The sequence below is a fragment of the Papaver somniferum genome, chromosome 2 (genome assembly GCF_003573695.1).
Source record: "Papaver somniferum cultivar HN1 chromosome 2, ASM357369v1, whole genome shotgun sequence".
Taxonomy (NCBI): domain Eukaryota; kingdom Viridiplantae; phylum Streptophyta; class Magnoliopsida; order Ranunculales; family Papaveraceae; genus Papaver; species Papaver somniferum.
The window spans coordinates 5,822,484-5,836,661 of NC_039359.1; the positions used below are offsets into that span (position 1 = coordinate 5,822,484).

General features: G+C 33.6%; 1 long non-coding RNA gene across 1 annotated transcript; it reads left to right on the forward strand.

Moving 5' to 3' along the window:
• The first annotated feature begins 11,723 nt into the window (after positions 1-11,723).
• Positions 11,724-14,178, forward strand: LOC113352934. Its single transcript, XR_003360995.1, has 5 exons — positions 11,724-11,872; positions 12,281-12,802; positions 13,134-13,258; positions 13,538-13,814; positions 13,908-14,178. It is a non-coding gene; the product is annotated as an uncharacterized LOC113352934 (long non-coding RNA).

The window sequence follows — 14,178 nt, forward strand, 5'->3', positions numbered from 1 at the left end:
ATATACCTCCTAAAATGGTGGAAACTTTTGAAACAACTCAACAAGCTAACCTGAATTTGATCGTTATAGGATATAAGGATCTTATTGACAAACTTTCCGCTTCAAGACAAGGAACTCCAGGTAAGAGTTCTAACCATATCTCCTATTTAGGTGACAGTAATTTCTATGGTCATTTTCCACGTTTCAAAAGAAAGAGAAAAAGAAAACAACAACATTTTTCCGGTGGTGAGTGTACAACTCACCCGCTTGTGCAAACTAGGCGCAGGTCATGGAGCCTTATCTATAAAAATCCTGCTGGATAGCGTTTACTGCATAACATGTGTACTATTTGTCTCAAGTAGTATTTGTTTATTATGAGTAACAATCTCTTCATATTGCAATTCTTCATGATAATTCCAATCAGTATTGAATTGAGGTAACATTTTATGATTAAAATCTTCTCATTATTATTGATTCTCTAGTTCACTAAACTTACGTTTGTTGATCTAAGAATATATTAATGTTCATGGAAGAATATTTGTCATTGCCAAGAAGAATGGTTGCAATATTGATAAATTGTTGGGTGTTTTTTTTTAATAATCATAAAAACTGTTTTTTACCCTCAAAATTGTGTTCCGAAACCCATTAGGATAAACGGTTCCGCATCCAAAAGGTACACGCATCTTTTTTGACCGTGTGAAACCCTAATTTCTAAGTCGGGTCATGAACCGTCGTACATCCCAGGGAATATCTTTTCTTTTGTATACCATAACTTGTGATTGAGAAATACTCATCCAAGGTTTCGCAACCAAGCATGTCTCCTATGTCTCGAATTCTTGAAAGCATGGAGAAATCTCTTAATCGCGATGGTATTGAAACAAGAGGAAAGAAGAGAACACTGGTCGATGACAAAGTTATTCTTTCATCCGAAATTCCGTCTGATGTGAATTGCTACTTTACTTACGATCATCAATATGTCGAACGAGAAGAGATGATTTCTGTTGATATTGTATATGGTTTTCTTCAACAATTTGAAGAAGCCAAACTAGAACTTGTTGAAACGCTAAAAGGTTTAGACATGTTGAAGACTGGGTTGAAAAATGTCTCTGCTGACCTTGTTCTCATGAAATCTCATGTTCGTGAACTACTCAATGAGGATATTTTTTTTCTGAAGAGCTCGTGGATACAGTTGATGAAAAATTCAAGGGTCTCAATACCGATGAAGAATCTGGAAAAATCTAGTTTATTTTGTTTTCCTCTATTTTTAACTAGGACTTCCTTTAGGGATTCTATTCTTGAGAAGAAAAACTAGGGTTTGGTATAGCAAAGATTGTGATTACACATAGCTATTTCCAACGTTTTTCATCTTGCATGTTTTTAGATTTATTTATTTAAATTCTGGAGTTTTTGGAAGATGAAATTTCAGTACGTAATCATCATTGGTTTAATTATTGCAAAAATCTTATGAAATATTTGTGCTTTTACGTTCTCGTGAATCGAGCTAATATTTCATATATGCTCAGAAGTTAAATCTATTATGTTTTTGTAAACAGAAAATAGAACAAACTCTTTGAGATTTTTCTCGCAGTATTTATCTTTTTGTAATCACACTTTTTTGTTTTGCTGCTTGACACACTCCATAAGATTAACTTATGTTGAGTAAAATCGAGTAAAATTATCTCGTTGTTCGTAACTGACCTTGAGATTAATTTATATCGATACTATGGATACAAATCCTTGTGGTTTGTTAACGTCCGCCAAAATCCTTCTTTTTCACAAAATTAAGGTCACTCATATGATGTGTTTTCAAAGTTTTTTGTAGTAGTATGATTCATTCAAGACTTGTGAAAGCGGATTTTTAGATTTTTTTTTAATAAATAAAAATAGCAAACTAAATTAAAAAGATGTTGTGAAAATTATGGAGAGAATAGGACTAGGATTCCACCATTAGTTGATATTAGTGATTTAATAAAACAATAATTATGCAACTCAACATTCAGATTGATTCTAATAGTATTGCTTAGACATGTAGATTTCCAAAAGAATAAATGTTAATCCAAGCATAGAATATCAAAACCCTAAAGCAAGCATATTCTATCAAGAGAAAATACACCTAACTAATCAAAATCATATAAACAATTTTTAATTCAATGTAAAAATCATAATAGAGTTGTTGTAATTAATTAATAAAAATATATCACTTTTACCGAAACAACGACTTCCTCCATAGCCCCAAGGTTTGGGTTTAGCTCCGCATATTGGAAACACACTCGGAATAATTTTTCATTGCTCAAAAGTGTTTACAAGTGATGAAATGGGAGAAAGTAATGATTAAACCGGGTTTGCTCTAAACGATCCCCAAACTCTCCCAAACTCTCTCTCTCTATTTATACACACAAACCCATTAATCAAATATATTCTTCCATAACTCCAAAATCTTCTTCTTTTTAATTAAAAATATCTTCAAGAATTTTTCTTCTTCTTTATATTCTCTAAATTTCTTTATCATACCCAAATCTTCTTTAATTCGCAGAATCAAATCCAAGAGAAAATCCTCTAAGATATCTTTCATGTTTAATAGAAGATAACTTCCTTTTTTTCAAAACTCCGGTAATTAATACTCATAGATTTCCTGTTTATAAGGAAGAAGATATTCTTGTCTTAAAAATTGTAAATCCTTTACTGTTGAAACCCAAATTTCTCGCCAATATTCTGTTTGAAAATGAAGAAGAAGGTGGTGCCCCTATCCAAAGTGCAGGTGCCTTTATTAATTTTCTCAGAGAGTTGCAAGCATCACTATTCGAGCAACTTTTTCCACACAAGTGTATTTCTCCAAAAACACCTACACAAACATAAAAACACCATAATAAGTACAAAATCAAGCACTAACAATAGAGACACTGAGGACAATTCAGACACAAAAATGTGTCTATCATCATGTTGTTCTCGTGGGAATGACATTTTATGGGGGAGAGTTCTTAAATGAACTTGTGCTTAATTGCTATATCTTTGTGGGGAGTGTGGCTATGGAATTTTAAAGGGAATTCTTATATATTTTTAATCTCCTAGGATGATCATTGAGTGCTAAGTATTTATTACTATGTGATATCATCTAAATAAGTTGATATAAGGAGTATCTCCATCTTCCATAAAGCTTGGAGACATCTCCTAGCATTTTAACTATGTTATTATGTAGTATCTCCATCTTCCATAAAGCTTGGAGATATCTTTTGGTTGTATTCATTATGATCCTGCAATTTTCGTACCTTTGTTAATTTTATTGAAAAAAGGGGGAGAATTATTTAGTAGTTTCATACTACATACATATGGTTTACGGATCATTATGTACGGGGGGTGAATCATTTAAGCAACGGGTTTACCTATTATACAAAAGATGTATGTATTGAGTAAGAGCAAAAAAAACATAGTATTACTTCAGAGTTGAGATACAATTGAACTTTGGAGAGAAGATAATAATACTATGTTTCTGTATAACAACAATTGAGAATATTTATTTTCAAAGTTTTTATCGTTATGGAATCGGTTCTCAGCAACAGCGATGCTGAGTTGAACACATTCAGAATCATTGCGACTTGGAACAACGAAGAGTTCAAGGAAAGTTGAAGAAACCAAGGAAATCAAGGCATGATGGATCGAGGAGTTTTTTCCAACTTTATTTTTGTTATCCATATGTATTAAATAGTTTTGTCGCCAAAATTGACAAAGGGGGAGATTATTAGAGCATTGCTCGGTCGAACTCACAAGTGCTGCTATATCAAGATTGTTGTCAAATTTTGTTGTCAAAATTATATCTTGATTTATAGTCTACAATTAGTTAAGTCTCGGTCTATGATAGAGTTAGTTGATAAACAAACATGCGTTCTACCGTTTGAAGGCGAAGATCAACCGAAGCTTTTGGAGAACTTCATCACAAAAGGTAAGTGGAGACTGAACCACATATTTCTCAAGTTATATTCACTTTTCTATCCTTGAGACAATTGTGGCATAAATAATTAGACTAGCTTGCATAGACAAGAATTTCGAGTCGAGTATTAATTATTTAATTTACGAATTTCTCGAAATCTAATAATTAAGCTTGATGAACATTTGTTCATACTTGATCAAATTTCAGCGGAGAATAATTTTTTGTTCAGAACCAAATAATGATTCAAGTCTATCATTCGAAAATATCCCGGAACAGTGGTATGTGTCATTGATGTTATTCAGGAATGTTTCAAATTGATTTAGAGAACTATAGAACTACTATATTCGGAATACAAGACAGTGTTATCAGTCTTACAAACTGAGAAAAATGATATATGTCTGAAGCCGTATTACATGTGCTTGTACACGTAGCGGAGTAGCTATATATTGACTTTCAGATTTGTGTGATATGCATATTTGTATGTACATGAAGGTAAAATCTATTTGTTTCGTGAGGTATGCATATTTGTATGCAACCATTTTGGAAATTTGGTGAGGGAACATGGTTAAGTTAATCAAACTGGCATGCGAGCTAATACGGTTCTATGTTCTAGAACCAGTTTAGTACCAAACCAATACGTGAACTGAAAAAGTTCTGTGAACTCCGAAACCGGTAAAAGTCTTAAGTTTGCAAATCTATACGTGAACTGAAAAAGTTCGTCTCAGAATTTTTGATTTCTCAAGATATATATCTAAACTCTTCTTTGATTTATTTGGATTGTTCTTGAAAGGTGGTTAGTAATCCAGGCTTCTCAGGTAACCGAGTATAAATGTTCCGGATTCTCTAAGTTTATTTGACTTTGTCTACTGCAAATAGATTTCCAAACCTATATCGAAAAGTATCAAAAATGAAATCAAATATGCTTGTCTGTTAGAGGCATATAGGTATAAAGAGTATTCACTAAGGTTGGAGCAACTCTTTGGATATGAAGGACGTCAACTAAGGGAATCAATTGCGTAGAATATTGCGAGGATCAAGGGACATAAGGAGCATGACTGAAGCTGAATTGATTGGAGGGTTAATTCGGTATTAAATATATTCCAGGCCCAAGTCTGATAGGTTAATTCAATGCGGTGTTCAAAGATGGAAAATGTCCCGAGGTTTTCCTGCAGGTGAAGTTTTCCTCGTTGACAAAATTTGTGGTGTCTTATGTTTATCTTTTTCCGCATTATATTGTTTATATTTATAATCGGAATATCACAATTAGTACGTAATCAATCTAGGTAGTTTAAGTCCTTATTATTTGGGATAAGATACAAGACTCGTTCTTGTTGAATTCATATCTTGAAATATAGATTGCAAGTTTCATACTTATTAGAATTCGGATTCTATTAATTCGGATACGACGAGATTATCTTAGATATTGATTCTTCTACACAATCAGGTACACGAACCTTTATTCTATACATATTGATTATGTAAGAGAAAGGTAAAAACAATATATAAAATCTTCTTTAAGGGTCTCTGCTTTAATCTACTTGTGATTGTATTAGGTTTTGTCCATATAGGTTGCTCAATAAAAAAGATGGTGGCGTACTTGGTACCCTCTCATTTTCAGGAATCATATAATTATTTAATCCATTTGGAATTTCTTGTTGCACATCATCTCCTGATATGGGATTTCCTGAAGATGAAAGTGCATCAAAATCAGTTTTAGCTTTTGAAAATAATCCTGCATGGTTTGTTACCTTTGCTAATGTTTTGTAGTTCCTTTCGAAATTGGATTTTATGAGCCCTTCTATGTGGTTCGAATCTTGTCTCACAAGAGCCTTCCATACTTCTTGTGATGTCAACAAACCAACAACACAGCTCATAACACTTTTTGTTAACAAGGATAATAGCCATCCTTAGAGAATCTGATCTTGTTCTTCATATTTGGTGAATTTCAGATTGATTTCTTCTTAATTAGGTAAGGTTTGTGGGGCTTGGGTAAGCTTCCATCAACATAACCTTGTAATTTATAACATTTAAGAAGAGGTCTGAAACCCTAAAGATTTAAATTGATGAAATCAAATTCACAAAACTAAAATCTACATCATCAATGACTACCCATTCATCGATTTTATATGAAATCATCATCAATTGCAAGCTACAATGCGATACATATATGATTTACTATAAAACACTAATTTCATTAATACAAATAATCTCAATTCAAAATTTTCAGATATTCAATTAATTTTAGGACATTACATCACAGTAAAAGCAGATAGATAAAATAGTTTGCTAACATTCAGAAAAGAAAAAGAAATTGAGCCCTTCCGATTTATTTAACTAGCCTCATTGGAGTATACCAAAACTAATTCGGGAGGAGGCAATAAAAAAGATATGGTCATTATGAATTAGAATCCGAAACACCTAAGCCATATATCTCTCATAATGGCAAATTTGACCTCAATTAATTAACGACAATCTATTGAATTTATTAAGTAAAATACTGTTAGATTAAATTAGTTAAGTAAACATTTTGGCTGGAAAAATAATTTGCAATTTTTTTTAGCTTTTGAGAATTTTGTTACGAAAATGAATTACTCTAACCAAACACTTCTCAAAATGAAATTGCATAAGGTTTTGTTGGTTTAATTATTCAAATGACAGAAATAATTCCGGCTTTCAGAATTTAGTCCATGAAAAATCGTCATGCTCGACTGGAACAAAATGTGCCGACCAAAGTCGGCATGATCGTATTAAAACAAAATGAAGATTTTTAATAGCGACATCAAATATTGGCATGGTTTATTTATTATAACCGTGCCGACTAACCATTGCAATAAGCCGTCATGCTCGAGAATGCAAAACAACGATGACTGTTTATCTTTTGGGTAAAATCGCCATGTTATTTTTTCAAAAACATGACGAATAAAAGTAAATTTGGACACTGAAAAATCTTGTTTTTGGTAGTTTTTAGTCGTCATGCTCGACAATCTAAAATAATGACGACTCTGTTTCATGGAAAATGATTGTTATTATATATTTTCAAGCCCTTGACGAGTAAAACCGAATTTAGAGATAAAAAATACTGGTTTTTGGCAACTATAGTCGTTATTAATAGTCATGTTATTTTTACAAAACCATGACGGTTAGTAACAAATTTGTCCATAGGAGAACTTGGGTTCTAGCAATTATTAGTCGTCATGGTTTAACTTTTCCAACCATGATGATTGTTCATACTATATCACTAGTCGTCATGATTTAAGCATGAAGATAATTATGACTCTGGTAATTGTTGTTTGTTGTTTCAATTATGTAGAACAACATAAAAAAGTCGTCATGGTATTTATCCAACAAGCATGCCGACTAGTCGAAAGCATAAAAAAGATGTCATGTTAAATGAAATGATATCATGATGAACAAATTACTGCAATAAAAAACAATTTTCTAACCTAAAATATCACTTGAAGAACAAAAGTAACAAATTAAGTTTATGATATCAATTACTATCTCATTTTCTAGACGAGGTTTTCAGTTAAAAATGATAAAATCTCTTAAACATTAACAAGTCTGGGAGATCTCTCATAAACTTACTTGCAATCAAAGGCATCCATGATGCCTGTCCCGCATAACAAAATACAACCATGCGAAAAGGAAAGAAAAAAAAACAGCTGCCTAACAACTGATTTATAGGCATCCGTAATGCCTGTCTCGACAAAAGCCAAGTGTGCAACAACAACAAAAATGACCTGACTCACAGCTGAATTATAGAAAGAGATAAAAATAGGAAGGCTGAATCATAAGATTAGAAACCTTAAGGAGAATTCTTTTTTTGGAGGTATAAATAAACTTGAGGACGTTACATGTCATTTGATGTTCAAAATGCTCTTTTCTCCATAGGACTGATAGCAGAAGCTGATGATTTCCTGGATGAAAACAACTATGTAGTGTTAGTTGTCTCAAGAATGTAATCCTTCCAAAACTAGACCAGAAACTTATTCCGTCTGAAGAAAATTTCCCGGATAAAAACATTTTCAGAGAGACCTTTCTTTACCCTTCCGTTCCTTTCAATTCCCAACATTTTTTGGACAAGAAATGAGGTAATTGTCAGAAGACTAACAATTCAAATTCAATTAAAAATTTAGTTATATCAAGTCCCTAATTAAATAAAATTTAGTTATATCAAGCCCTTAATTAAAAATTCAGCTGGGAAAACTTAGGCTAAAGCCCCACCCATGGGTTACTCATAATATCAAGCCCTTAACTAAAAGAAGTTTAAATCTAGGCCCCGAAATATTAAAAGAGGTTGATACCCTTATCATATTATCAAGCCCATAATTAAATAAAATTTAAATCTAGGCCCAAAATTATTAAAATATAGTGTAATGATGTTCCCACCACCTCCGACCACCACAGCCACCGCCAACCACCTCCGACCACCACCGCTGACCGCCAATGCCACCAACCACCTCCGACCACCACCACTGTCAACTACCTCCGACCACCAACGGTGCCCCCCCGCCACTGACAACCGCTGCCGCCACCCACCACCGCCACCACCACCAACATATGGATGTGTTCACAGAACTTACACATGCATATGTCATATGTATCCAGAAGTTACACATGCATATGACATGTGTAATGCAAAGTTACACTTGTATATAGATGTGTACTCGGTAGTTACACATGTGTAAGCAGAAGTTACACATGCGTACGATATGTGCATCTAGAAGTTACATATCCATATAATATCTGTATCCAAAGGTTACACATCCATATGACATGTGTAATGAGAAGTTACACATGCATACGGATGTGTACTCAGCAGTTACACATCAAAAATACACATACATAAAATACATGTACTAATTTAATGTTCATTTACAATAATTTCTCCGTTTATCAATCATAGTAATTGGTTATTATTGAACACAATAAACGAGTTAAAAATGTGAAATCATTTTCCGCTCTCTTTTTGTCTTCTCCGATACCAAAATGCTTGCATATCTACAACAAAATAAACATCCATGAGATTAGGTTGGATGAACAGAAAGGAAAAAACAGAATTATAGAACAAATTGCAAAGCGAATAACAGAAATGACGGAAAAACACTTAATAACTTATCTTAGCATGTGTAATTAGGAGTTACATGCATCTATTCAGTGTAATTAGAAGCTACACATACATCTGACTAGTGTAACTAGGAGTTACACATGTGTAACTAGGAATTTTACATCCACATTACTTACGTATATCAAAAGGTCTACTAGGAAACATATAAAAGGTCTACTAGGAAGCATCTAACCAAATGAAACTAAAAGAAAAAATAGTCTAGTCCAATACAAGGAAAAGTAAATTAAAAAAAATGAGCAGGATAACTTGTACAAAAATGTGAAAAATCATTTTTAAGTCTAAATACAAGCAGTGTCTAGACTTGGTGAAACAGAAATATGAGATGTGCACTCAGCAGTTTATATGCATATGGGATGTATATCAGTTAGTTACACATGCAAAATTCACTAGACTGCTATTACATCTATCAATCTAAAAGGAAATTCACTAGCAAAATTTAAAAACTTTGCCTAGTACTTCCAGATGCTATTATTGCGTCATTTTTGCACAATTTATCCATGTCTAAATGAAACACATGAATATAAAAGGGACAAGTACCTTAATCTGAAGCTGTAAGTACTTGATATAGTCAACGATATCATCCATGAGAAAAGGATCATCACTGCTCACCTTGACAGTATCCAACATCCTTATCTATCCAAGCATAAACTGCTAGAGTGCCCTGTCAGTGCGCGAAAACCACATTGAGACCTGCATAGACATCAACTGATCTAGAAAAGGTTATAATTATTTAGAAATTACTTACATAGAAATGCATATTGAGATACATACTAGAAAAGATTAAGAGTAAGCGATTTACCAATAGTCCGAAAGGTTCTCAGACATTTTTGCAGCCAATCCAATTGTTCTTATGAAGGCCTAAACTAACACATGGATTTTGTCATTCTTCGTGCATGAGATCGAGAGTGAATCTGGGTTGGTTTGCAGCTGATGAATCCATCTTCAACCAAATTCCTAATGTATTTCCCTTCACAAAACAACACAAAACCAGTTGATCAGCAAACGAGTTTCAATTAGATCAGCATGTATGCCTCTAGGAACTGCATACGCATATCCCATCAAATTAGCATGTGTAACTATAAGTTACACATCTAATTAGAATGTGTAACTAGTAGATACACATCCATTTAGATTTTGTACCTAGAAATTACACGTTTAATTAGCATGTGTAACTACTAGTTACACATCCATACTCTACCAATGCTAGTTAAACGTGCAAACTGTCATGTAGAGTACACATGGCTGCAAACTAATAAGCAAGGATATGATTATAGAAATCATAAACTATTCTTCTAAGAGTACATAGAAGTGAGATTATAGCTGGCTAACATATTTAAAACACGATGTGCATCGAGATATATTTCCTAGTAAACTAAATGGACTTTTATTTTAGAAAGAATTTGGTAATATTGATCTCGAAAGACTTTTCCATGTTACTACCCACCTCAGTGTTCAAGCCTCCAAGTCAAACAACAATAAATGTATTTTATGGTCTAACTAAGTAAATTAGATTTAGATTCTAATGTAGCACTGAAAGGAATCTAAAAACGTCTCTTTCGCTAACAAAGTGAATCAAGCTCTTTTTTGGTCTTTTTCACTACCTTGATTTCCTTCCATGACGGAATTTGCTGATGGTGAATGATTTCCCAAAGGGACCGGTACTATCTAGCTCTCGCCTAAACTGATCTCAAGTCAATGTGTAAAGCAAATGAGTACTCAGTTGCAGGAAATGAACGACTACGGTAAAACTATTCAAAAAATTCCTAATATGTGTTTGTCAATGTCTAACATATGAAAGAACTTTCCAACTGAAAAATTAGTACCAGACAAAAACCAACAAAATACCATTTGAAACCAATAAATCGTCGACCTGAAGAACCAGTATCAACTTACGATTATTCACACATGCTCTATCAAGATCATGACTACCAACATATAAAAAAAAAAGAAAAAAAAAAAGAAGCTAAGACAAGCAGAATGTAAAGTAGATCCAACTTACAGTGTTCAGTACAGCTCCAACATCCATACCAAACTTCTCAGCTTCATACCAAAACACCACCACTAACTCCAAATCCAAATCATCCTCCAAACCTGATCCACCACTGCCTCCTCATCCTACTCCAAAACCTGCACCTCCACCATCAACACTACCACAATTTTTTTAATCAAACTGCATATTTGTAGGCCAAGACTCAAGATAAGGAAACTAAAATCAAACCAGAATGAAAAGAATGCAACCGTAATGGAAAGAATGCAACATTTTCAAGTAAAAAGTCGAACAAAGAGATTCTGACTATCGTCTGGGAGTGATTTAAATGATTCTGTGAAAAAAATACACAACTCACTGCACTACACCAAATTCTGGATTTAGCAACCCAGATTAGCAACATCTCTAGGGATGTTGCTAATTCGCAACAAAAAGAAGCAGTTGTCAAATGTTAGCAACAACTTTTTTCTTCTGCGAAACTCGCGACTGCCCATGTTCTGTTGCGATTAGCAACTGCAGATATCATAAGCATGCGATTCACATGCTTCCAGGTAACACTTTGGAACTCTTTTTCCGCCCATATTTTTGATATCCTTTAGTTTATTGATATGCTTCCACCCCGTTGACCCCTTTGACCATTTCTACTACTTATTTCTATCGAAGAGATAAGTTTCTCTCTTCTACCTCTTTCTTCTTCCCTTATCTTCTTCCTTTCTCCCCGAGAGAAAAACTCGCAGAAAAAAGAAACTCCGACCCAGAAAAATCTTTTACTTTTTCTTCTTCCTTTCTTCTGTCAATATCTGATTATTCTTCTAATGATGAACTTAAAACCTATAATATTAAATTTGTGAAGGTCAGCTATCTTGTTCGATCTTATCTTAGAAAAAAAATCATTTTTTTAGATCTCGTTCTTTAATTTAGTTTCTTTATGATTCAAGTTTCATATTTTTGCATATTATTTAACTTCAAATATGTTCATGGTTTTATTTTATGTCAGTAATATTTGGATTCATAATTTAGGATATTTTGATTTTCCCCCCCAGCAATTTAGGGTTATGATTTAGGTAATTTTAGTTTTCTACTAGGTATTTAGGGGTTTTTGTTGTATTGTTGAAATTCGATTGTTATGTTTAATTTCGCGTTTGATATCTAGGGTTAGGATTAATTTGGTGTTCATATGAAAGTGTTGTTTATGTTTTGCTGGCTTTTAAAATTTTAAATTCATTGTTAAAGATGATTATTCTTAATTGTTATGTTTCAGGAAAAGATGTAGTTTTGTTGGAAGTTCGTGGGGATGAGTTTTTTTAATTTTCCCGAAGGTCTCCCTCGGTGAAAGCTGAGAAGATGAAAATTAAGGAGATAACTGAAATTCAAAACACACCAAGCATCTAAAATTCCACACACCAATGAAGTTTGCACTGCGACGGAGCCGCACACAGAGTCAAATATAAGGAGACGGGCAGAAGTCTAGAACATAATGCGGTCCTCCTTTTGGGATGATCAACATGTCATTCTGGGGAGAATAAATCAACGATCAACTTATGGAGCAAGAGAAAGTCTTCCGCAACCTCACATCTTTACGAAGTTACAAAACAGTTCAAAGTTCTTATCTTTGTCAGTGCTAAGCACATCCATTAGCCACTGTTTGAGGCTTGCAGAATGAGCAACTTACAGAGTCGAAAGGCACAGACCACATTCACAATGGATGAAGCAGACACATTTGCAGTACTGACCAAGTATGGCATTCATTGCACAAGGCACAGGTCAACATCGGTAGATAAATGTGAGACTAAGATGACTATTTGAAACTTGTAGAATACGTATTCTTCTTCATACACTAGGAAGATAACACATATACATCTCTTTTATCACTGCATTTACTTAAATAGGTTTATGAATGAAGTATCTTGTTAATATTTTGCTTATACTATGAAGCTGCTTCTCGTTTTTGTTCCTTGCATGCTTATTATGTCGGCGCTGACATGTTTTCGTAAAACATTAGACATATTCACTCTCGAAAAATTTAGTGTTTACCAAGTTAGGTATATCATTGGCTTTGTTTCACTTACCAAAATGAATATGTCTGATTTTACTTGAAATCTTTTCACCGTCAGTTAAAGAAGACACCGAAAAGATGGGAGACGCAAAAATTGTTAAGGGACTTCGCTGGTAAAGCCCTATGATAATTTGGTTTGGTTCAAGCTGTGGTTCTTCATCTTCTACATTTATCCTATTCCAGGTAATGTATATTGTAATTGCAGTGATTAAATTGCAAACACTTAAGTTTCTTTAAGGGTTTATACTCAGTTTCCTCACAAGTTTCAGTTGGATGGATTTTGCAGAACTGAAAAAAGTATATGCTTAGCTGAAAATTAGAATAAAATCTTGCATGATTTATGTCCATTTATTGTTTTAGAATGAATCTGTTCTGTTTGCTTTTATAGTTACTGATTGTTAGATTATGTGTGTCAAAAATGCATTGTGAAATCTAAATTGAGATACTTGTAATAAATTTCAGAGTTTGAAGAATTTCGCCGAGATGATCGGTTCAGTTCTGCAATCATACATGCCATAAATGGTGGTGAACGAGAAACACCAAATTTGACTAAGCTTAGTTCTAAATGAACTACTGAGCTTCACCCTGAAGCTTCTTATGATGAATCCAAAGCCACTACTGTGCCACCTGCTAGTGTTATGACTAGGGTCATTTTGATCATGGTATAGCGAAAACTCATCAGAAATCCCAAGACTTACTTGACTCTCATTGGTCTCAGCTGGTCTCTAGTATCATTCCGGTATAAGAAAATCATTGGCAATAGAGTATATACCTTGAATTCTAAAGTATTCTTTCTTTATTTGTTATCCCTAACTATATGTATTTGTGACAGGTTCTTCATCATCTTGGTCAAGATGAGAATTCGGCCTCGTCGTATGATCATCCTCTCAAAGCCAGAATAATTTGCTGCATTCTGATCACTCACTGTAAGAGATTGTAACATTCTGTTTCTATATGCAATCCTTAGAAGCTAAAACAAACATAGTTGCCCCAACACAATGTAAGAAACAAGAACATATTTACATATGCAATCTTTCAACTGTAAGATTCGACTCTTGATTTTCTTAATGCAACCTGTAACATGTCTTTGATGTCATGAGTTC